Genomic DNA, 22,555 nt, shown 5'->3' with positions numbered 1-22,555 from the left:
GATATAGTCTTTTGGAAACTGGAGCACCTACTAGGAATTGAAGTTGGCTATCATTGATAGGCACACTCTACCTATACATATACTAGTATGGTGACAGAAGCATTTGTATGTTATCTGAACAAGAAACTCGGCTTGCCTCCTCTCAAACCCTGACTTCTGGTATGCCGGGAACTGCATTGGATTTCTCCAATGCCTCACTGTCAAAGCGCTTCACCAGAGCAAGTCTCAGTAAAGTCAACAAATCTTACTCTAAAAGAACAGCACAAAGAATGAACTTTTAATATACTAAACTGAGCCCAGACAAACCAACCAACTGCTTGCTTTGAATACCAATAAGTTGTGGATAGGGTGCAGTGTGCGTGCATGTGTGTGTGTGTTTAAGAAATCAAAAGTAGTCTTAATATATACACTTGCTATCATCATAAATGCAGAATGGGAAGGGTTTCAGACAGGCGGATCTACTGCAGTTTCTAGTGTGACAAGTTTCAGGCTGCTGGAAAGATTAGTATTAACTGTGCTTCCTGTTTTATAGCTTACAGTGTTTGGTCTGCTGTTAGGATTACTGGCTAGCACTGAGCATAGGTAAAAAGATTAGGAGATTCTGGTTGCCAGTAAGGCTTATATACGTTTTTCTCACAAAAATAAAGATCATTTGCATATTGAAGTAATATATATTAACAGTACCAGAATGTTATTAATGAAACAAATGCACCCAAAGCAGAAAAGAAAGACTTAATTAGTATTAACATATGGTACCAAGAATTCATTACCCTAAAAACCATAGAGCTCAAAGCCAAGACAGATGTCAAAATGCCAAGAAGGATTGTTGCTATGCTTCTTTATGCAAATATTCATACCTGGATTAATGCCTGGCACCCTGGTGACTGAAAAATAATTTGGGCAACTCATATTGTCTAACATATTGGTATTTAAAAAGTTTGTAGATCCATAAGACCATCTGATATTTCCTATACCCAGTATTAAATCATTATCTACTGAGAATAATAAACTTTCATTGAAAATGTACACTTTACAATGTTAGTAACAGGCACTATGCTAGTTTTCAGTAAACATCAGCAGCCTTTTTTAAAAAAGAGCATGTGCTACTGAATGCATAGCTTCCATCCTGCCTCCTAGTAGCTGCTCATGATGGCAATAGTCTTCTTGAATGAGTTTGTTTTTTCATACACTTCTAAACCAGTCTTACTCAACCTCATGTCCTTGCAATGTTGTGGACGCCAACTCCCATCAGTCCCAAGTCTATGGTAAATAGTAAGAAATGTTGGGAGATTTAATCTAAAATATCTGAAGAGGATATTTTGGGTTGCAATCTACAAATTGTGCAGATTATTTTAAGCTCTAGATTTGGTGCATACCATTGAGAAGACCACTTAGTTACAGGCAAGGATATATCAATCCAAGTCTCAAGTCAAGTTTCAAGCCTCTACCTTCAAGTTTCAAGTCGAGTCCCAAGTCCTTGCAAGATACTTTCAAGTCAAGTCTCAAGTCTGAGGGACAATTTTAAGACACACACAAGGTGGGGGTATATGTGTATGGGTGTGTGTGAAGTTTCAATAACTAGAAAATCAAGAAGATGTGCACGAAGTTCGGTAAAAAATAAACCTTGGAAAGGAACAGCAAATGTGATAGACAATGGGCTTGATGTAGAAGGATCCTTCTAAAGCTTTTCAAAAGCTTTAAAAGGCTCCTCTAATGTGCGGTGGGGACAGGTTGCTAGAATATATGTTTGCTATTTTTTCCTTTCCAAAATACACTGTTTTGACCATTTGAAAAGGCAATAAAATAATGCAAGTCTGTGCTGAGAATTTTTGTATTAATATGCAGAAATCAGGAAAGAGCGCAATATGAACACTTCAGATAACTATGCACATTAAGCCTCTAAACTAAACAAACTAGGGATGGATGGAATCTAATAAATTAGATATTCTCTTTAAGGTTTCAACTTTGTTTCCTACTACAAAATCCCAGGCTGGAAGGCAGCTCTAGACCTTATCCTGCCATCCTCTGGCCTCCAAGGTGTTGCTAAACTGACAAGATTCGCTGTAGTCTCTATCAGCTCTGGCTCCAGAGCTCTCTAACAGAGAACGCTAAATGTCTCACAAAAGTGCGATTCCCAGAATTCCACAGCATTGATCCATGCCAGTTAAAGAGGTGTCAAATTACATTATTTCTACAGTGCAGATGCAGTCTAACTTATAGTGAGCTGACCAAGTCATCAAACCAATATTTTTCTTAATTAAAAATAAGTTTAAAAGCCTGGATACTCATAACTTTTATTTGAATGATTTCCTGCAGCAGGTGGGGAGGGGAAACTTCCTTGAAGCAGATGGTACATACAGCTTTCCACACAATGTTTGGGCTGCAAAGAGGCTTTTGGAAGGAAGCTTTTAGACTTTTTTGACACAAGTTATTTATACTAGCTCTCAGCTGGGAAATGTGCCTTATGTTAGATGGCTCTCAACAACATGAGTCACTTTTCAGTATTATTGAACAACATGATACGCCATCATTCTCCCTTGGACTGCTCTCCATTTATAGCCTGCTACCCAAGACTCAGGGAAGATAAGATTTCCTGAGAGACCAGACACAAAATTATTTCCAGGATACTGATGAGAAATTGGAATGAATGCTACACCACCAGTTACTTAAATACAGATTTGGGATATGAACCAGGAATTTTGGATATAGCTGCAAAAGCCTTCCATGAGAAATCTGAGAATCTGTGTTGGATACAATGTTTGGGTTAAAAAAAGGACAGAGGTGCTCACCCCGGTTGAACAGAATTTTAGGGCCTGACAGTAGGGCTTAGACTGGTGGTGTCTATTCCAGATAATGCATCATATACGGTATGAAATCAGCTCCTGAGCAGGGATGGGAAGACTCTACTGCTCATTCCCTAGCCAGAAAATGGGTTTCCCAGCACTGGAACAGTGGTGACCATTTTGTTTAGTTTTTGCCTGTCATTTGAGCATCTTGAAGTGTTTTAGGAAATTGTTCTGTAGAGAAATGCAGTTTTATTTTTTTTAACTGTATTAGTTTTTTTAAGTGGTTTCAAACCATCTTGAAGCCTACCTGTCCAGACAATGTACAGTACAATGAAACATCAGGTGGAAATTAACATGAAGCCATGCTCTGGGGCTAAAAACCAGAACAAGAGCAAAAAGAGGTTCTGATACTTCACTTTAACTCAGAAAGTGCACATCACTGCACTGGCATATGAACAGCACACTCATAGTGCAGGAATGTGAGAAAGCCCAGGTGGTGTATATAAGTACAGAAGCATGCGCCCTAGGACCAGTGAGACACAGATGTCAGCTTCATTGCTCACCATATGGCTTTTTTGTTTGAGCATACAGGTGTACAAGTGGCCAGCTGCACCATCAACTGATTGCACCACTGACCTGTCTCATACCCCGTGATTCAAAAGTACAACAAACATGGCAGGTTGCCACTGGTGCAATGGATGTAATTAAACATACACAAATCAGATAGTCCAACAGAGGGACAAGGGCTGAAGGAGGAATGTATCAGGAGCCTTCATGATTGCACTTTGTCAAGGTGTCACTGGGTGCACCAATGCACTTTATGGGTGGCTTATCACTCATGTGACTATGTAGTTGGTCATGCAGGGCATCCAATGTGATGGCAGCTGGGTGGGAAGAAGGAGGTAATTCCAGTCTCAGGTGGTGTGTTTGTTTGATGATGCACATGCATGGTGGGGAGGCAGGCCCCACCAAACCCCAAAAGCAGCTTGATGCTGCATGCTGCAGACTGCCTGTGGACGTTTGGTCCACCTTGGAAACAGGCTGTTGGAAGCAGGCTGGTGGAAGCAGGGTTTCCAACTGGTTTGAGGAAAACCAATAATTGTTTGCTTTTTCTTGTTCATCTGCTCAACCCCAATGTATCTTTCACAATTATGAATATAGAAGACTATTAAAACGCTCAAGGATGTAAAATAGGATGGGCAACTATTTATATGTTTGTAGACTGTAGCTCCCTTAATTCCTTATCTGTCTTATTTTATCTTAGTTATGTTAGGTGGAACTGATGCAAGGTGTAAGCCAGGCGGCGGCGTTCGCGGCGGCGGCGCGGAGGGAGGAGGAGAGGCCGGAACAGCTGGGGCCATAAAAGCCCCCAACGCCCCTGACTCCAGCGGCGGCGGCGTTCGCGGCGGCGGCGCGGAGGGAGGAGGAGAGGCCGGAACAGCTGGGGCCATAAAAGCCCCCAACGCCCCTGACTCCAGCGGCGGCGGCGTTCGCGGCGGCGGCGCGGAGGGAGGAGGAGAGGCCGGAACAGCTGGGGCCATAAAAGCCCCCAACGCCCCTGACTCCAGCGGCGGCGGCGTTCGCGGCGGCGGCGCGGAGGGAGGAGGAGAGGCCGGAACAGCTGGGGCCATATAAGCCCCCAACGCCCCTGACTCCAGCGGCGGCGGCGTTCGCGGCGGCGGCGCGGAGGGAGGAGGAGAGGCCGGAACAGCTGGGGCCATAAAAGCCCCCAACGCCCCTGACTCCAGCGGCGGCGGCGTTCGCGGCGGCGGCGCGGAGGGAGGAGGAGAGGCCGGAACAGCTGGGGCCATAAAAGCCCCCAACGCCCCTGACTCCAGCGGCGGCGGCGTTCGCGGCGGCGGCGCGGAGGGAGGAGGAGAGGCCGGAACAGCTGGGGCCATAAAAGCCCCCAACGCCCCTGACTCCAGCGGCGGCGGCGTTCGCGGCGGCGGCGCGGAGGGAGGAGGAGAGGCCGGAACAGCTGGGGCCATATAAGCCCCCAACGCCCCTGACTCCAGCGGCGGCGGCGTTCGCGGCGGCGGCGCGGAGGGAGGAGGAGAGGCCGGAACAGCTGGGGCCATAAAAGCCCCCAACGCCCCTGACTCCAGCGGCGGCGGCGTTCGCGGCGGCGGCGCGGAGGGAGGAGGAGAGGCCGGAACAGCTGGGGCCATAAAAGCCCCCAACGCCCCTGACTCCAGCGGCGGCGGCGTTCGCGGCGGCGGCGCGGAGGGAGGAGGAGAGGCCGGAACAGCTGGGGCTAAAGCCCCCAACGCTCTCAACTCCAGTGTTCTTCCACGTCCAGTGGTGAGACAAGCGCCTTGGTCCATCAACCACCCCGACGCCACGTACTGGGAAGGCAAACGAGAGGTGATGTGAGATACAATCTCACTAGCCCTTCTGTTAGTGATAAATCAGGTCCTTACTAGGATTCTGGGTTTCCGCCCCACGAAGGGGGGTTATTTTGGGGGGCTCGCAGGGGGCCTGTGCTATTTCCCAGACATTGAATTCCATCGGGAAGTTGGTGTGGGAAATAGAGAGGGCCGCAGAGTAGCCATTATCACTGCAGAAAGCCTTTGGCTCCAGTTTGCCTTTATTTTCTACAAGAAAGGAAGAAATAAGGAAGGAAGTTCTAACTCAATTGCATGATAAATGACCCGGACTATAAATCATACTTCTTAGTGCAAGTGGGATAAACATAGAGTGACTGTTGGATTGAATGATATTATTGCTGTAAGGAAGGAAAAAGAGATAAATAAGAAGAAGGATTTGATGATATTTTGGCCTAGAAAATTAAAAATTGGTTAAGACATGGCAACAGGCACAAGATCTAAAACACAAACTCAATTGCAAACTTTTGGCCAAACAAAAATTTTTTCAAACTCAAATTCAAGAAGGGGGTCAATGGAAATACCGACCAAACAAACTGATATTGCAGTGACAATATTAAAAGAATTGAGAGAATTCAAAGTTCAAAGTAGACAGGAACTTAAAGAAACCAGAGAAGAAATCAGGTCAGACATGCATAAAGAAATTGGGGGATTAGCGAAAAAAATAGACAAGATTACAAGAGAGGTAACGGAAATAAGAGAGGAAGTAGAGGAATTAATAGGGAAAACTAAAGAATTAGATAAAAGGACAGAGAAAATTAAAAAAGATAGAGAGCAGGACAAGAGAGATATATTACTGCAGGATATAAGATATAGGGAAAGGAGTGCCAAGATTAGAGGACTACCAGAAAGAGAAAATGAGCAGTTATTTGAAAGACTGATACCGGAACTAGCAAAAATTATGGAAATGACAGATGATTTTTTGGATATGCAAGTTGAAAAAATATTCAGAATAAACTCAACATTCGCAAAGGAAAGAAGCTTGCCGAGGGATGTGGCAATTTGTTTTACAAATACAAGAATTCGAGAGAGGCTATGTCAGTCGAGCTATGAGGGGAAGTTAATGATTGAGGGGAAAGAAATTGAGGTATTTCGAGATTTACCTGCATATGTGTTAAAAAAAAGACAAGAATACAGATTCCTCACACAACTCCTACAAAGAAAGGATATAAGATATCGCTGGGAAAAGGTAGAAGGCATTACATTGACATACAAACAGAGAAGATATAAAATAAACACAATAGATAAAGCAAAGGAATTCTTTAAGAGATTAAGAGGACAGATGAGAAAAGAGAAAGAGGGGGAATTTAGAAAAGAAGGAGACGAGAAAAGAAAAAAAGAAAAATTTCAGGAAGAAAGGAATAAGAGTAATGAGGATATAGAACCATCAGAATTAGGAGAAGAGGAAGATATATTAGACACTGATTTAGAAAGACAAAGCTCAATAGGAGAAGAGTTGGAAGAAGGTGAAGTTAATTTGGTAGAAGAGTGATTGGGAAAATATATATGATTATATGATGGGGACAGAGGGAATCAAGATTAAAATTGGATCCCTTAATGTAAAAGGATTGAATAAAAATCAGAAAAGAAGGGAGATATTTCATTATTTGGAAAAAAGTCAATTGGACATAATATGTATTCAAGAGACAAAAATCAGGGATAAGGAAATAAAATATTTAAGAAACCCGAAATTAGGAAGTCTCTTTTATTCTTCGGATGAAAAAAAAAGGAGAAGAGGAGTTGCAGTATTTGTTAATAGAAAATATGAGGCTACAGAAATATTTAAAGATAAAGAAGGCAGATATGTTGCCATTGAAATTACAGTGGGAAATGAAAAAATAGAAATAATTAACGTATACGCTCCACTAGAAAATAAGAATGCATTTTTTAAAAATTTAAATAAAGACTTGACAAAATGTACTGGAAATAATATAATAATGGCTGGTGACTTTAATGGAGTCTTAAAACCAAAGAGAGATAGACAATCAAAAAGAAAAATCAAGAATAATCAGGGAAAGTTACCTAAGGCTTGTTTTGAGATGATAGAGGAATACAATTTGATGGATGTTTGGGCATTTTTATATGAGAATAAAAAAGGATTTACTTTCTGTTCAGAATCATATAATTCTTGTTCTAGGATAGACTTATTTTTAGTTACAGGGAATATGATTATAAGAACAGAAAAAATGGACATAGCACCTAGAGTGCTCTCTGATCATAATCAAATAGAATTGACTTTGAGTTTACCCGGGGAAAGGAAACAATGGCATTGGAAGCTAAATGATAGAATAATTAAAGATGATAAATTTAAAGAAACCATGAGGAGGGAAATAAAATATTTTTTTAAAAAAAATTTCACAAAAGACGTAAAAGCAAAAACAGTATGGGATGCATTTAAATCAGTGGCAAGAGGATTGTTAATTAAAAGAGGGGCAGAAATAAAAAGACAAAAACAAAAAGCAGAGGAGAAAGATAGACAAGAATTAAAAAAATTAGAAGAAGCAATAAGACAAAATAATGCTACCAACAAAATTAAAAAACAATATATTCTGGTAAAGCATAAAATACAACGGAAAAATACAGAAGAATTAGCCAATAAGTTAAAATTTACAAGACAAAAATATTTTGAAGGCGCAAATAAAACCGGAAGATGGCTTGCATATAAATTAAAAAAAGAAAGAGAGAATAAAAGGATAAATAAGATTAAAGTAGGTGAGAAAATTATAACTAAACAAGATAAAATTATGAAAGTATTCCAAGAGTATTATAAAGATTTATTTAAAGAAAATATAAATGATAGTGATATGGTTGGGAAAATAAAGAATTATTTAGAAAAGAAGAAAATAAACAAACTTACGAGAGAACAAATAGAAGATTTGGAAAGACCCATACGAAAAGAGGAAATTATACAAGTAATAAGATCATTAAAGGAGGATAAATCTCCCGGACCTGACGGCTTTACACCAATATTTTATAAAACTTTTGAAGAAGAGCTGGTAAACGCATTAAATATAGTATTTGATAACATTGTAGAAGAAGGGACTCCTGAAACGTGGCACACGGCTAACGTCTCGCTTATCCCAAAGGAAGGAAAAGATAATACAAAGGTGTCAAACTACCGGCCGATAGCCTTACTAAATATCGATTACAAAATATTTACGGGATTACTTGCTAATAGGTTGAAAAAGATATTATGTAAGGTTATTGATAATGACCAAAATGGTTTCTTACCGGAAAGACATCTGAGATATAATACAAGAACAATAATAAATATAATAGAGTATTATACTATTAATAAGAATAAAGAAATGGCATTAGTATTTGTAGATGCCGAAAAGGCTTTTGATAGCATACGATGGGAGTTTATGTTAAAAGTATTACAAAGTATGGGAATAGAATTTCGTTTCTTGACAAATATATCTCAATTATATACAAAACAGAAAATACAATTAATAATAAATAGACAAAAAACGGATTATATTTCAGTGGAAAAAGGAACAAAACAAGGATGCCCGCTTTCCCCATTACTTTTTATAGCAACCCTCGAAGTTCTAAACAACGCAATTAGGGATAATAAGGAAATAAGGGGAACTAAGATCAAAGGGTGTGAATATAAACTCCGCGCATATGCGGACGATATGGTTATAATTCTGGAGGATCCACTAGAAAGTATACATAATTTGCTAATGGAATTGAAAGAATTTGGGGAATATTCCGGTATCAAAATAAATAAAGAAAAGACTCAGATGATTACTAAAAATATGAAGAAGGAAAAGGAGATGGAATTGGCTAATAAAGCAGGGATTAAAGTAGTGAAGAAGGTAAAATATTTGGGTATTTGGTTAACCAACAAAAATATAGAACTGTTTGAAAATAATTATAAAAAAACTTGGTTACAAATTAAGAAAGATTTTTTAATGTGGAATAATTTAGATTTGTCACTATTGGGCAGAGTGGCAACTCTGAAAATGAATGTATTGCCAAAAATTATGTTTTTATATCAAAATATTCCTATTATAGTTAAAGATAAAATATTTACAGATTGGGATAAAGATATTAAAAAATTCCTTTGGAAAGGGAAAAAAGCCAGAATTAGGTATCAAATTTTAAAGAAGGGAAGTGAAAAAGGAGGATGTGCCTTACCGGATTTAAAAATTTATTTTTGGGCATGTGCGTTACTGTGGATTCAAGACTGGATAAAATTAGATAAAAATACAATGTTAAATGTGGAAGCCTGTAATATGCGATATGGATGGCATGCGTACTTATGGTACCAGAAGCACCAGATTAATATTGATTTTTTACATCATGTCATTCGTAAATCTTTATTTAGAATATGGAATATAATTAAGAAACGATATTATTCAAAAATCCCTTTATGGATATCAACTCAGGAGGCATTTTTTGGTAGATGGGAAACAAAAAACGACTGGATGAGATACAGGGATTTGTTAAAGAAAAAAAAGAATGGGGAAATAGACATAAAAACTAAAGATGAGCTGGAAAAAGAAGGAAAGAAAGTACAATGGTTTGGATACTTACAAATTAAATCCAAGTTTAAACAAGATGTAATGAATGTTGGATTTGAAACAAAGGAAAATAATTTGGATAAAATTTTGTGGGGAAAAGACAAAGGTAAAATTGCAAAATTATATAAGACTCTTATGACATATGAATTAGAAAATGAAAATGTCACTGACAATATGACAAAATGGGCTCAAGAGATAGGGCGTGTAATTTTGATGGAAAATTGGGAGAACGCATGGAAAAGAACTGCTAAATTCACAGTAGCACAAGATTTAAAAGAAAATTATCTGAAAGTGTATAATCGCTGGTACTTTACACCGGTGAAAATTGCTAAGATATACAAATTAAGTAAAGACAAATGTTGGAAATGTGAAAAAGAAAGGGGATCCTATTATCATATGTGGTGGAGTTGTCCACGAATTAAATGCTTTTGGAGAAAGATACATAATATTATACAATTAATGTTAGACATTCAATATACTATGAGACCGGAAATTTATTTATTGAACATGACAGTATTTTTGGGGGGGAGAAATGAAAAAAAATATTGGAGAATTATGCTCTACCTTATAACAGCGGCCAGAATATTGTTAGCAAAAAATTGGAAAAATAAGATAATACCGGACATAGAGGAATGGCTACAAAAAATTTTGGACTTAAAGAATATGGATGAGTTGACAATGATATTACAAAATAAAAAAGAAAAGACGGATGATTGGAAGATTGTAGAAGATTTTATGAGGAAATATTGGCATTTAAATAGAAAGCAATAATACGAGGACAACTATTATATGTAAGGAAAAAGAAATCCAGAAGAATGATAACAGAAATGAATAGATTGATGACTTATGGTATATTTTGTTATTAAAAGAAATGAAAGCAAGGATGGTTTATATATGGAATATATAATTGCAATTGACTGGGACAACAGAAAATAAGATGTAACAGAAATATTTGGAAATGTGGAAGTGTGTAATCTCAATGTATGCTGGTTCTTTTTAATCAATAAAATAAAATTAAAAAAAAAAAAAAAAAAAAAAAAAAAAAAAAACATCTGGAGGACCACAATAATATAGAATATCTTCCCAGTACAGGACACCAGATATACTGATTGGGAATAATTGGTAACAAATTACTAAATGGGAACCAGATTACTAGTTCCAGTTATATGAAACACTATTTCATACAATGTGGTTTTTTAAAACAAACAAACAAAAGGAATATGAGTTTAACAACTTTCTCAAATACTTGGATGAAAATACACTTTTAGAAGGACTTTATTGGAAAAACAATCACATAAAAATGCACACATCAGTGTTTTATCTTTATATCAGAAAGTGGAACTACACTGAATTCACTGTGAAGGACTCGGTTCGCAGTTTGGGGGTGCTCCTTGACTCGTCGCTCCACCTTACATCTCAGGTGGATGCGACGGTTAGGAGCACCTGTTATCAGCTTCGGCTGATACGCCAACTGCGATCCTTCTTGGACCGGGGGGACCTTGAAACCGTTGTACATGCTCTGGTAACCTCTCGACTAGATTTCTGTAATGCGCTTTACATGGGGCAACCCTTGTACCAATCTCGGAAGCTTCAGTTAGTGCAGAATATGGCAGCAAGGCTGGTCACTGGTTGTTCCAGGGCCAGCCATATAACACCTGTTCTGAAAGATCTCCATTGGCTGCCTATTCGCTTCCGGGCCGAATACAAGGTGTTGGTTATCACCTATAAAGCCCTATATGGCTTGGGCCCAGGGTACTTGGAGGACCGCCTCTCCCCATATAGTCCGCCCCACACTCTTAGATCAGGAGAAAGACATCTGTTGATGGTTCCAGATGTCCGCTACGCTGTCACGAGGAGGGCTTATTCTGTCTCAGCCCCGAGACTCTGGAACGCACTCCCTAATGAGCTCCGCATGTCCACTTCCCTTGATGTTTTCAAGAAAAACTTGAAGACTTACCTTTTTCGTCAGGCATTCCCCCCATGAACGTTGGTGTTATTTTTCTCCCCCTGAATGTGACGTTTTTTCCATCCTGTCAGCCTTGTAACTGTACTGTTGTTTTTATCTTGCTATTTTATTGTATATTGTGTTTTTAAATTGTTTTTATTATGCTGTAAACCGTTATGATCCATGGAATAGCGGTATATAAATAAATTTTATTATTATTATTATTAGTATTATTATTATTCATGTACAAAGCAGTACGTATTAGTTACACTGCCCCCCCATAGAGAGTAGAAAGTCTGCACACAGTATCATATTTGTAATTAATTATTGCATTATGTGAGAAAAGACAACAAAGCCCACAATATTCTCTTCAGTTCTATGTTGAATAATACTGCTGCAGCCAGAACAGAGAGTGTGCATCTAAGGTTGGTACATTGAAAGTCTGGCATACCGACACCCAAAATGAATGAAAACTATGATAATCAAAACTGTTTAACATTGAATTCTGTAACAGAACTAGATTACGTATCAACATCCTATCATGGACTACATGTACGTTGCCAATTCCATGCTGATAAATTAAAGATACAGACAATCATCTATTTGTGTTGGATATTTGTAGAGATTCCAGTTTTCAAATCTCTTGAAGATTTTCACCTCACAGGGTTGTAAAAAAGCAATTCTGATTAGGTTTAGGACTAGGCAGTGAAAGATTTTAATCTTCCTAAGATCCTCCTACATATACAATAATGCTGCCAAAAAGGGGAGGGAAATTTGCCTCTTTCATTTATACCGCGTGTGTGGGAAGATGCAGAGGAAGGTCCTAAAGGGCTTAAGAAAGAGACTAAAATAGTTCTGTATGGATGATTTAAGGAACTGTGTAGAACACTTAGCAGCATTCACCATTCAGCAGTAAGCAGAAGCTCACTGCTGATCCTATAGCTATCTCGCCTTTTCTAACAGAGTATTCTTTAAATAGCTGCTGAAATAGGTTTAAATGCAGAAGGCTTTTTTCCAGAGCTATATGAAAATTTCACTAAAGATCAGCTGTGACATTTTCTTAAAATTCAGCACACACATTGGTAACAAGCTTAGAATTCATTGTGAACACAGCCTATCTATCCTCACTGTAGCCTTCAACGCTTCCTTTTTCACAAAAAACATGACCATAGAAACAATGTCAGAAAACAATTTGTGTTTTAATAATTCATGTCTTCACAGTCACGTCTAAGTATGCAACCAAGTTCATTCATAGTGCAAGTCTGATTCAGATGATTCAAGCAGCATTTTAAACACTCCTCACAAGAAGAGCTGGTCACAGAAGGGTTATAGAAAACACTGGAGCAGCTGTGTTTGAAAGGAAGCTTTTGAGATGCCACATCATGCATCAAAACTGTTCCTAATCTAAAAACTTATGACTGAATGGGCATATTACTGGGGATCTCCTGCTGACAAATTGCAGATTTCTTTTGCAGAATTGCACCTGTATAAGAGAAAGATTCTGATTTTTATATTGTACAGTGCAAGTCCATTTATTTGGGTAAATTTTATACTGAAAAAGATGGATCGCACAACCTTCAAAGCTGTCAGACTGCCGCTTCAGTTTGTGATGAAATCTTTCTGTAACACAGACCTTTCTGAAAGTAACACTAAAAACCAATCTGTCCTTGCATTTGAAAAGGCCAGACGAAAGGTTCAGCCTGTGCTTCGACAAAGGAGAAATGAAGGAGCAATTTGCTCATGTTTAGGGCAATGTAGTAGCACCCAAGCAGATTATGAGCTTATATTGGGGTGGGGGTGGGTTGGCTCTTTCCTTAAAGAATGGACAACCTAGGGATGGAGCATGAAAATGGTAGCACAAACAAGCTAGCGGGTAAGACATAGAGTGGACATGGTGTGTTTGGAAATCTAAAGCTAAATGCATTGGTGTATTCAAGGGCACAAACAGTTAAGAAGGAGACCTTGGCTTTTATTACATCTGATGAGATTCAGGCTTTTTATTAAATTCTATGAAGTTCTTTTCCTTGGTCCTTGGATTTGGCCATTAACCTTTCCAAGAAAGATTTTTGACAGTTTGGTTAGAATGAAATAAACTGGCCTTCACTGAAAAACAGTTAATGTACATTTTAACTGCCAGGCTTCAAATATCCTTTCCAGAAGGGCAGCTGTGTTGGTCTGATGCAGCAAAAAACAGCAAAGAGTTCTGTTGTGACTTAAAAATGAGCACATTTACTACTACATAACTTTTGGTGGACCAGCGCCCTCAGACCCATGGAATGTCATCCAGAGAAAGCAATAACTTAAAATATTTGGCAAACGTCAGTAAAAAATTGATGAAGAAGTTTCCACAGAAACAAATTGGATTTTGGTTTTGGCAAATCAATAGTAGGGTTTGAATTGTGTGTGGCCATAGAAACTCACTCAGTGAGCTTGGGCAACTCTCACAGCCTCAGAGGATGGCAATGGCAAACTCCCTCTGAAGAAATTTGCCAAGCAAACACCACGCTAGGGATGCTGTAAGTTGGAAATGGCTTGAAGGCACACAACAACAGCACAAATAGCAAATGCAACACCCCTTCTGAAATCCAACTGCAATAGAGGTCAAAAAAGAGGGATATCTCCATCACACACTATGATCCCAATCTAGATCGCAGGCCCACTAGGGAAATCTGCAGGAAACAAGCAAGGCTTTTAATCATGGACAGAACTACTGTGTATCGGCAACTACCAGCTCACTTTCTCTTGAAAAAAGGCCTCTCTCCGGGGCTCCAAAACAACACGGCGGAGTCAAATTGTTTCAAAATAGCCCCCACACCCTCAAGATTTTTTAAATTAAGAAACTCAAAATAAAAATTGGGAACATGAAAACATCCCTGGGACCTACATTCAGCCCTCAGGCTGCACTACTCACTCTGATAGTGGAGTATGTCTCTGGAACTGACAATAATGTGGTTTTTTATTTTTATAAAAAATTTCTTTGCCATGAAGAAAATTTTATTTGTCTCCTTTCAAAGGCTCTCTTAAAATACATCAAAGCATTTACAAACATGAGAAGAGATCACTACAAGCTGCGTAGCCCACTTCCCACATAAATTCCAGCAACAGCTCAAAGAAAGCAGTGTTTTTTACATAACACTGAGTATGTATAAGGTGGTTCTAATCTCAAAGCAAGACAAAAAGTTGTCATAGGAATAATAGGTTGTTTAGTAATATGAACAGAGTAAATCTCTTTTCTGATCCCCTCTAGTTGAAGGCATAGATCTCACTACTATCTCAAAGTAATTTATGTTTTATTATTAACGTCAACATCTCACATTTGTTTTGTTTGCAATAATAGTTATTCTGGGAGCTTGGAAAGGCAACCATGCAGACACCCTGACCTTTAAAACAATACCCCTTTTCACATTATAATTTATTTTCTGGTGACATGAGATAATCTTTTGAGTTCCGACTGCTGGAAGGGGGGGATTACATTCCAGTAAAAAACACACACAGATCAATAATGATTTCTTAATATGTATTAGTTTAATTGAAATAATTCATCATTGGAATTTTAAAGATGCAAAAATGGCTCAATATGTTAAATGAGGTAATGGAAAGTGCTTCTGTGCAAGTATGATCTGTTTTTTTTTAATGCAGTTTTAAAATGCTAAGTGTGTGCAACAGCTTAAAACCACCTAAAGAGCAATGGCAGGACATCAACCTGGAACTGTTTCCACACATTACATTTCTCTCACAGCATTACTGTAGGACTCTGAAAATGTTGGTTTGTCTCCCTTTGCCAAAATACCCCCAGAGTATTCTGACTATGAATCTCCTTCTTACCTACTGTGGGTTTTTGGTGAATGATGGGTGGCTTCCTCCCCATGTGGTGCCTGTGAGATGGTTGGAGCCACAGCTGCAAGTGCGAGTCGCTTTGAGTTTACAACGAGGTGCCCAGTCTCGTTCTGACCTCAAACTGACTTGCACCTGCAGAGCAACTCAGCAGGGATTTACAGGGAGCATGTGGGAAGGCTGCCACCAGTCATTGCTGTGTTTTGCTCTGATTTTTCAAAACGTAACTCTTTTTAGCATGGGACAAGCAGTGGAAACCCCAAATTGAGTCTGGGTGTTGTGAAAACAGCCCAAACCCAATTCAGGGTTTGAGATCTGCATAATGTAAACAACACATAGGAGTTTATCATACGGGATAAATCCTGTACAAGAATGGGACTTAAAAATTCGGGGAAAAATCCACAAAAGCAGGTTGATTTTCAGACACATTGGGGTTAATAAGTAATCATGTGACATTAACCCCAACGGAAAGTCGACAACGCCCGCTCCTTTTTACTTTCAGGATTTTCTGAAAGTAAAAAGAAGTGGGTTTTGTCTACTTTCCATTTGGGTTAATGTTGCGTTAATGCTCATTAACTCTTACGTTGTGTGAAAATCAACCCAAATTGTGGGTTTTGTCCACTTTCTGTTTGGATTAACTCTTGATGTCATCTGTACAAATACCCACTTTTGTGGTTTTTTCCCAGTTTAAATTCCGTTTCTACATGGGATCCATCCTGTGTGATAAACTCCATAGGTAGCTCAGGGGAAATTTGTGGTTTATAAGTAGTGTAACCTCAAGCCCCTTGTCTCAGACCAGAGTTCAGATGACATCAGTCCTGGGAAACCATGAAGGCTGGTGAAGGTAACATTAAAGAGACAACAATCAGAATGACAGAGGTTTAAAAAAACATTACAGAAATGACTGACTTCATATTTATACACTTTATATACGTTTATCTATCTAAACCAGTAGTCTAATCTAAATTCACTCACAGCAATAAGCACAGTATTTTAGAACAATTCCAAAATGACTACTCTACTAAAAAAAGTAAAATAAATGACAAATAAAACCAAATGTAAAATATTTTTTTAAAGTATTAAAAATACATGAGGCCGTTATCTGTACATTGTTTTAAACAGATACCTTTAAAAAGTGAGATAGACATTGCCAATGAATCACAGGCTATTTAGAAGAGCAGGTTAAGAAGTAGATTAACAATGATGCACTTGTACATGTTAAAGAACACATTCTTCCATTCTTTCAAATCCCTGAAAAGCACCCACATTCCTCTGTAGCAGGTTTGTGAGAAAACCAGTGAACTACATTAGGTCAGAACTAGTTAAAAATTGAGAGAATGACATAATCTCACACTTGCTTACACATAACAAGAAATACTATATTCCGCGTTTTAACTCACCTTTCAGTTTTAGAATCTGCAATTCTTGCTCTTGCAATAGAAGTAACCACAAGTCTCTGGATTCCTTACATTTAAAGCATCAGATCACCTAGAAAAATATAGAAGGAGGATGGTAAAACTTCTCCTGAATATGAAATTTCAATTAAACCTAAGCTGAAACTGTGGCTGGTTGAATATAAAAGTTTTCCTAAAAATCCGGTATAGAAAATAAAATTAATTCCATGATAGTTTACATTTCATATTTCATTTATTACTTTGACAAACAGACTGTTCTCACAAAAGAAAGAAGCAGGTGCATATGAAGAACCTGGTAGTTTCTTTGGCTGATTCTTCTAATGCAACTCATCTCTTACAACACTGTGCCACATTTTAAAATATTTCTGCTGTGTTAAAGTTTTTCCAATGAAGTTATTTTAGAGAAGCTTCAGGCAAGATGAAGGTTTATTTATGCATTTAGCAGAATTACGTGGCAAAGATATATCTGGATCGTAGCATTTCAAGCCCTGAGGTGAGCAGACACATGTTTGAAGCTAGCATATCCAGGAAAAGGAATTTAGCTTGCTCTTCTAACATGTTGGCTTTTGAGGTGCTAGGATTCTGTGTGAGGAGGAACATACAAAAGAGCATGTCTGTATTCAGACACACACAAACCTACCACCGCCTAGGGGCTTGAAATGGTTAGTCAACAAAAATAAGCCTTGCTATTTGTTCAGCTAGAAGATTCAGAACAGGATGGGGAGGCAACAGTGTTAACATAAAATGCAGAAACACTCTAGAGTCCAAGATAATATGCAAATATGTTACTTGATACAGTTACTTGTTCCTAAAGAGGAGCAATAGATTAGACATGACATGGAGGAAGGGAAAGCAGAGATGTGGAGGGGGGGAAACACTTTGCTATTAGGGAAGTATGTTCAAGCAGTAAACACAAGCTTTAGTTCTTTATTTTCAGTATATATTCACAGTTTTGATGCCCAGAAAAAGTTGTAAACTAACAAGACATTTTTATATCTAAGGCCACTATCTGAGATGTAATAAATGTGAAAATAATCCTCATGACAGGAGGTGGCATGTATTTCTGCAAAATGAACTGCTGCCATTACCTCAGAATCAATATAATTTTCTTCTTTTAAAGTGAATATAACACCACATATTGATTTTGTATTTTGAGTACAACACATTTCGGCCCTGTGTAACAAAGATTTTGAGAGAGAGAAAAGAGCGGAACCTTGCAAAAGGTAAATGAGTTACTATAGCATAGTTCCAGAAACTCAGGGTTATTTCACAGTCAGGATTTCTACAAGCTTAGGAAAGAAAAGCAAAATCCACATGTACATTTGTACAAGCAGTGTTCTTCAGTCTAGCACATATTGTGGGTTTATGTTTTGACACTTAACTCGGTATGTGCCCCAGCAACAATGAACATGCAAAGCATGTACATACTCAAAGCAGCATGTCAATCTGCCATTCACTAAAGATTGATGCTCTGACTTGGATGCTGTAATAAATACACATCAAGAGGATGTAAAGTTGGCCCCTGTGTGTCCAGTAATAATGGATGTCTTTTAGAATGTACAGCTCAAGGATGTGGAGAAGATTGTCAGAGAGGTATGAACTCTCACAAGTGTGTTAGGTCTTTGCCCTTCCTGGCTTATTAGAAAAAGCCAGAGGGGTGGACTCATTGAGTGGATAGGAGTTAGCAGTTAATATTTCCTTAAAACATAATAGAGTCCTCATGTTTATAGAAGGCATTTATAAGACCATTGTTGAAAAAGCCTTTACTGGCTCCCACCGTATTTCTAACATTTCATTGAGTGTGTCATGGCCTCAAATCTCCAGAGGTTTCTGGATGAGATGGATTAGCCAGATCCATTTCAATCTGGTTTCATGTCCGGCTGTAGCACAGTGACAGTTATGGTTGTTTTGACAAGTTATGTATGCTTGGAACTGGAGGGGTTTGTATGTCCCTGCTGGTTCTGCTAGACCTTTCATAGGCTTTTGATCTCTTCAACTATAGTATCCTTCTGAGTTGCCTTGCTGGGATAGAATGTGAAAGTTTTTCACTTATTGTAAACCACTGCTTACATTATTCCAGGAGAGGTAAACTACAAAGGGGTTCCTCGGGACCTCCTATTTGACCAACTGGCCATTGGCCTGTGAATCCCCTCAAGACACAGTTTTGGCCCCCATGTTATTTAGCACATTCACAAAACACATTCACTGCTAGGAGAGGCAATGTGGAGTTTTAGGGTCCAGTGTAATCAGTATGTTGATGACATCCAACTCTCTTAATCTTTTCCACCTCAGTGTAAGGAAACTAGATTGGTTCTAACCCAGTGTTAGTCATAAATGATGAACTGGGAAAAAGAATACAAATGGTAAATTAATCCAGATAAGACAGAAGTGCTATGGGTCAAATGAAAGGGAGATCAGAAATATGAAACCTTTTTCTTTGCAACTGCTTCAGTAGCTGCCAGTCCACTTTTCGGCACAGTTCAAAGTGCTGGTTATGACCTATAAAGCCCTATATTTCTTAGGCCTAGGGTATCTGACAGATCATATATCCACATATCAGCCTGTTAATGTTTTAAGATCCTGTGGAAGCCCTACTCTCTGCCCTACTACCCTCACAGGTGCATGGGAGAAGGCCTTTTCAGTGGCTGCTCCCAGGCACTGGGCCTTCCTTCCTAATCAGGTCAGACTGGCATCATCCCTGCTTTTGTTGGAAGCTAAAGACCTTTTTTTGTTTCAGCAGACCTTTGAGATTGCTCACGGTGTTGGGAGGTTGAGTGTGGTGGGTTAATCATGTTCTTTTTCTGTTTTAATTCCATCGATAATTTAATTATATTATCTTTTCTATCACATGTACATTTAGCTGTATCTGTTTTAACTTTTATACGCTGCATTGAATTCCAGGGCTGGAGAAAAGGCAGGATATACATAAAAAACATCATGATGATGGTGGTGGTTGTGGTGGTGATGACAACATTGTTGTTGATCCTAGTCTCATGCACTTCCTGATATGTATGTAGGAAAGCTGCCTAGAATATCATTTTTTAAAAAAACTGACAAAAAGAACAGTTTGTTTCCTTAGTTCCCCCATGGATTTTATGAATATTCAGGAAGCATGCCACTCTGTAGCCATTCAAATAAGAGCTGGGCAACTTGTGGGGTTTCAGATGTCACTGGACTGCAGCTCCCATATCACCAGCTGTCCTGGCAAGGGCTGATGAGAAGGTACAGTTCAACCATCCAGCGTGGGCCAGAAAGAAAAGAAGTGGCACCATTCCTTTTTCAGTGGGAGGCAGGAGAAAGTACTTAGAACATTTCAAGCCATTTCTGGCAGCACAAATGTTATTCTTTTCTAACTGAGTACTGTATCTAAAACATGGCTGTGTTGCTCCAGCAAAACATGTCTCTCACTGGAAATTCATTTTTGCCAGGAATATTCCTAATGGAAGTAATCAGAAAACAAAACATCATTAAGACTCCCTAGTGTGTTAAGTGGCTACATCATAACCTGCCTTTCCCCCAAACGGTAACTGGGAAAGGATTAGTTTGGAATGGATCGCATCTCCAAATTATTTGTTTAGTTGTAATAAACCTCCTCTCTTTCCTACTCCATGTACTCCCAAGGACTATAATTCCTCATAACACAATGTAGGATACAAAGTGGGGAGCAGAGGGGAAAGGAAGGGAGACTACATAATAACCTGAGTCTAAAATTACTTGATAGAACTAGCAAAGTGAGAGTTGGACTAGGACTCCAAGAGACCAGGGCTCAAATCCCTGCTCAGCCAAGGAAAGCCCCTGGAGACCTTCAGGAAATCACTCTCTCTTGGCTTCAGAGGAAGACAATGACAAACGTCCACTGACTATATCTCACAAGAAAACCCCATGACTGGTTCATCGTAGGGTCACCATAAACTGGAAATGGCTGGAAGGCATATAACAGCAGCAGCAGCAACAACAATTAAATGTCTGACTTTTTGCTTTTAAAATCAGGGAATTTAATTGGCCATTCTTCATCTGTTTTTTCCTCTGACAACATATCTGAACATGACACATAGGGATGTGAATGCTTGATTTCACTAAAAGTATACCACCTTGCCAGGTATCTGGAGATGACAAAAACAGCACTATCAGGCTATGTAAAAGACACAAAGGCCTGCTACAGACTGCCAAAATAAAGCTGCTTCGGGTCTCTTTGAAGGAATGCTGTTTAAATGATGCATGCATCCTAAGAATCCGGAAGCTGCACCAAAGCTGCACTCCAGTGCTTAGGAATGGAGTGTGACTTTGGCGCGACCTCCGGACTCTTAGGACCCATGCATCATTTAAACAGCATACCTCCAAAGAGACCCGAAGCAGCTTTATTTTGGCAGTCTGTAACAGGCCTATCTATCTATTTATCTACCTATCTATCAATAAATCCAAATGAATTACAAATAAATCACATGTAAAGGTGACCACAGTGGGATACATACCCAATTCCTTTCTGCAAGCACAAGGTTACCTTTTCCTCACATTACAATGAACAGGGCCTGAGATGGAGACAACTAGTTTGTGTGCACTATACCTGTTCCAGAGCTCCATGTGTCTACTTTAGCATGAGCATACCCTATGTTTCTGGAGCCTCTTCTCCAGCAATTAAAAATCCTACTTTTCCCCGATTTGCCAAGAGAAAGACCCCTATACATGCACAAAATTACCTGAGTTGTATAGAAAAAGAGATAGCTGTATTAATCTGTTCTAGAATTAAGACATAAAGGAATCTAGTAATATCGTTTGAAACTGAGAAGAAAAGGTTTCTATTTCATATGCAAGCAAAATCATGCTCAAAATTCTACAACACAGACTTCAGTCACACATGGAAAGAAAGATCCCAGAGGTGCAAGCAGGATTCAGAAAAGGGAGAGTAACTAGGGCCATATTGCTAACATATGAGGGCTAATGAAGTGCACCAAGGAAACTAAAAGAAAATCAGCATGTGTTTTATAGATTACAGCAAAGCCTTTGCATAAATCATGAAAGGCTATGGAACACCTTTAAAGAGGACTCAAGGACTCAAAGAAAACGAATTGCAAAGCATATGGAAGGCACAAGGTTAATGAAGGTACCTGCTTTTTATAGTAACATACAAATTCTGTTGCTAGCAGCTATTTTCTTACTGCATTTACTATATTTGGATCCAACCTTAACTGTTTGCCTAAAATGGATTGTACACCCCCAATGAGCACATCAACATTTTATGTGTACTTCATAGAGGCTTGTGGAAAAAAAATTCACAAAACCTAAGGAAAGGATGAATCTAGAATTAGCTGGATTATTCCACCTTTTTAAAAGGTGTAGGGCAGTAGTATTCAAATATTTTACCCTCTCCCCCCCTTTTACTTGTACATGTGGACATCACACCCCTGTTCAATGTAGTATATGATTTTTTAAAAAAAAAAATAGTGTGCATACTCTCATTTACACATTCATGTATATTCATATTTTGATATTTAATAAGGAAATAACATTCTTCAAAGAGGAGGAGGAAAAGGAGGAGGAGGAGGGATCAAGGCCTCCAAATCTGTACCCTTCTTGAGCAACTCTTGCACTTCCCCTGAGGGTCCCATAACTCCCATCCTCCTGTTTGAGAACCATTGGAATAGGACATATGCAAGCCACT

The 22,555-nt window shown here is 38.9% G+C and overlaps 1 protein-coding gene across 3 annotated transcripts in view; it reads right to left on the bottom strand.

Moving 5' to 3' along the window:
* The window catches only part of KLHL29 (kelch like family member 29), a 477,994-nt gene that overhangs the window by 389,269 nt on the left and 66,170 nt on the right, over positions 1-22,555 (bottom strand). For 2 of the 3 annotated variants that reach the window (XM_089477918.1, XM_089477917.1), the window contains exon 2: positions 16,882-16,969. The exons of the other annotated variant lie outside the window; for it this stretch is intronic. The gene's annotated coding sequence lies outside the window, so the exon portion shown is untranslated. The remainder of the gene's footprint in view (positions 1-16,881; positions 16,970-22,555) is intronic. 3 annotated transcript variants of the gene reach the window in all.

Source organism: Sceloporus occidentalis, unplaced genomic scaffold, assembly GCF_023333645.1.
Source record: "Sceloporus occidentalis isolate IW3139 unplaced genomic scaffold, rSceOcc1.0.p SCAF_12, whole genome shotgun sequence".
NCBI classification, from domain to species: domain Eukaryota; kingdom Metazoa; phylum Chordata; class Lepidosauria; order Squamata; family Phrynosomatidae; genus Sceloporus; species Sceloporus occidentalis.
The sequence above is the reverse complement of the archived record's forward strand: the minus strand, read 5'-3'. Positions and strand labels throughout refer to the sequence as shown.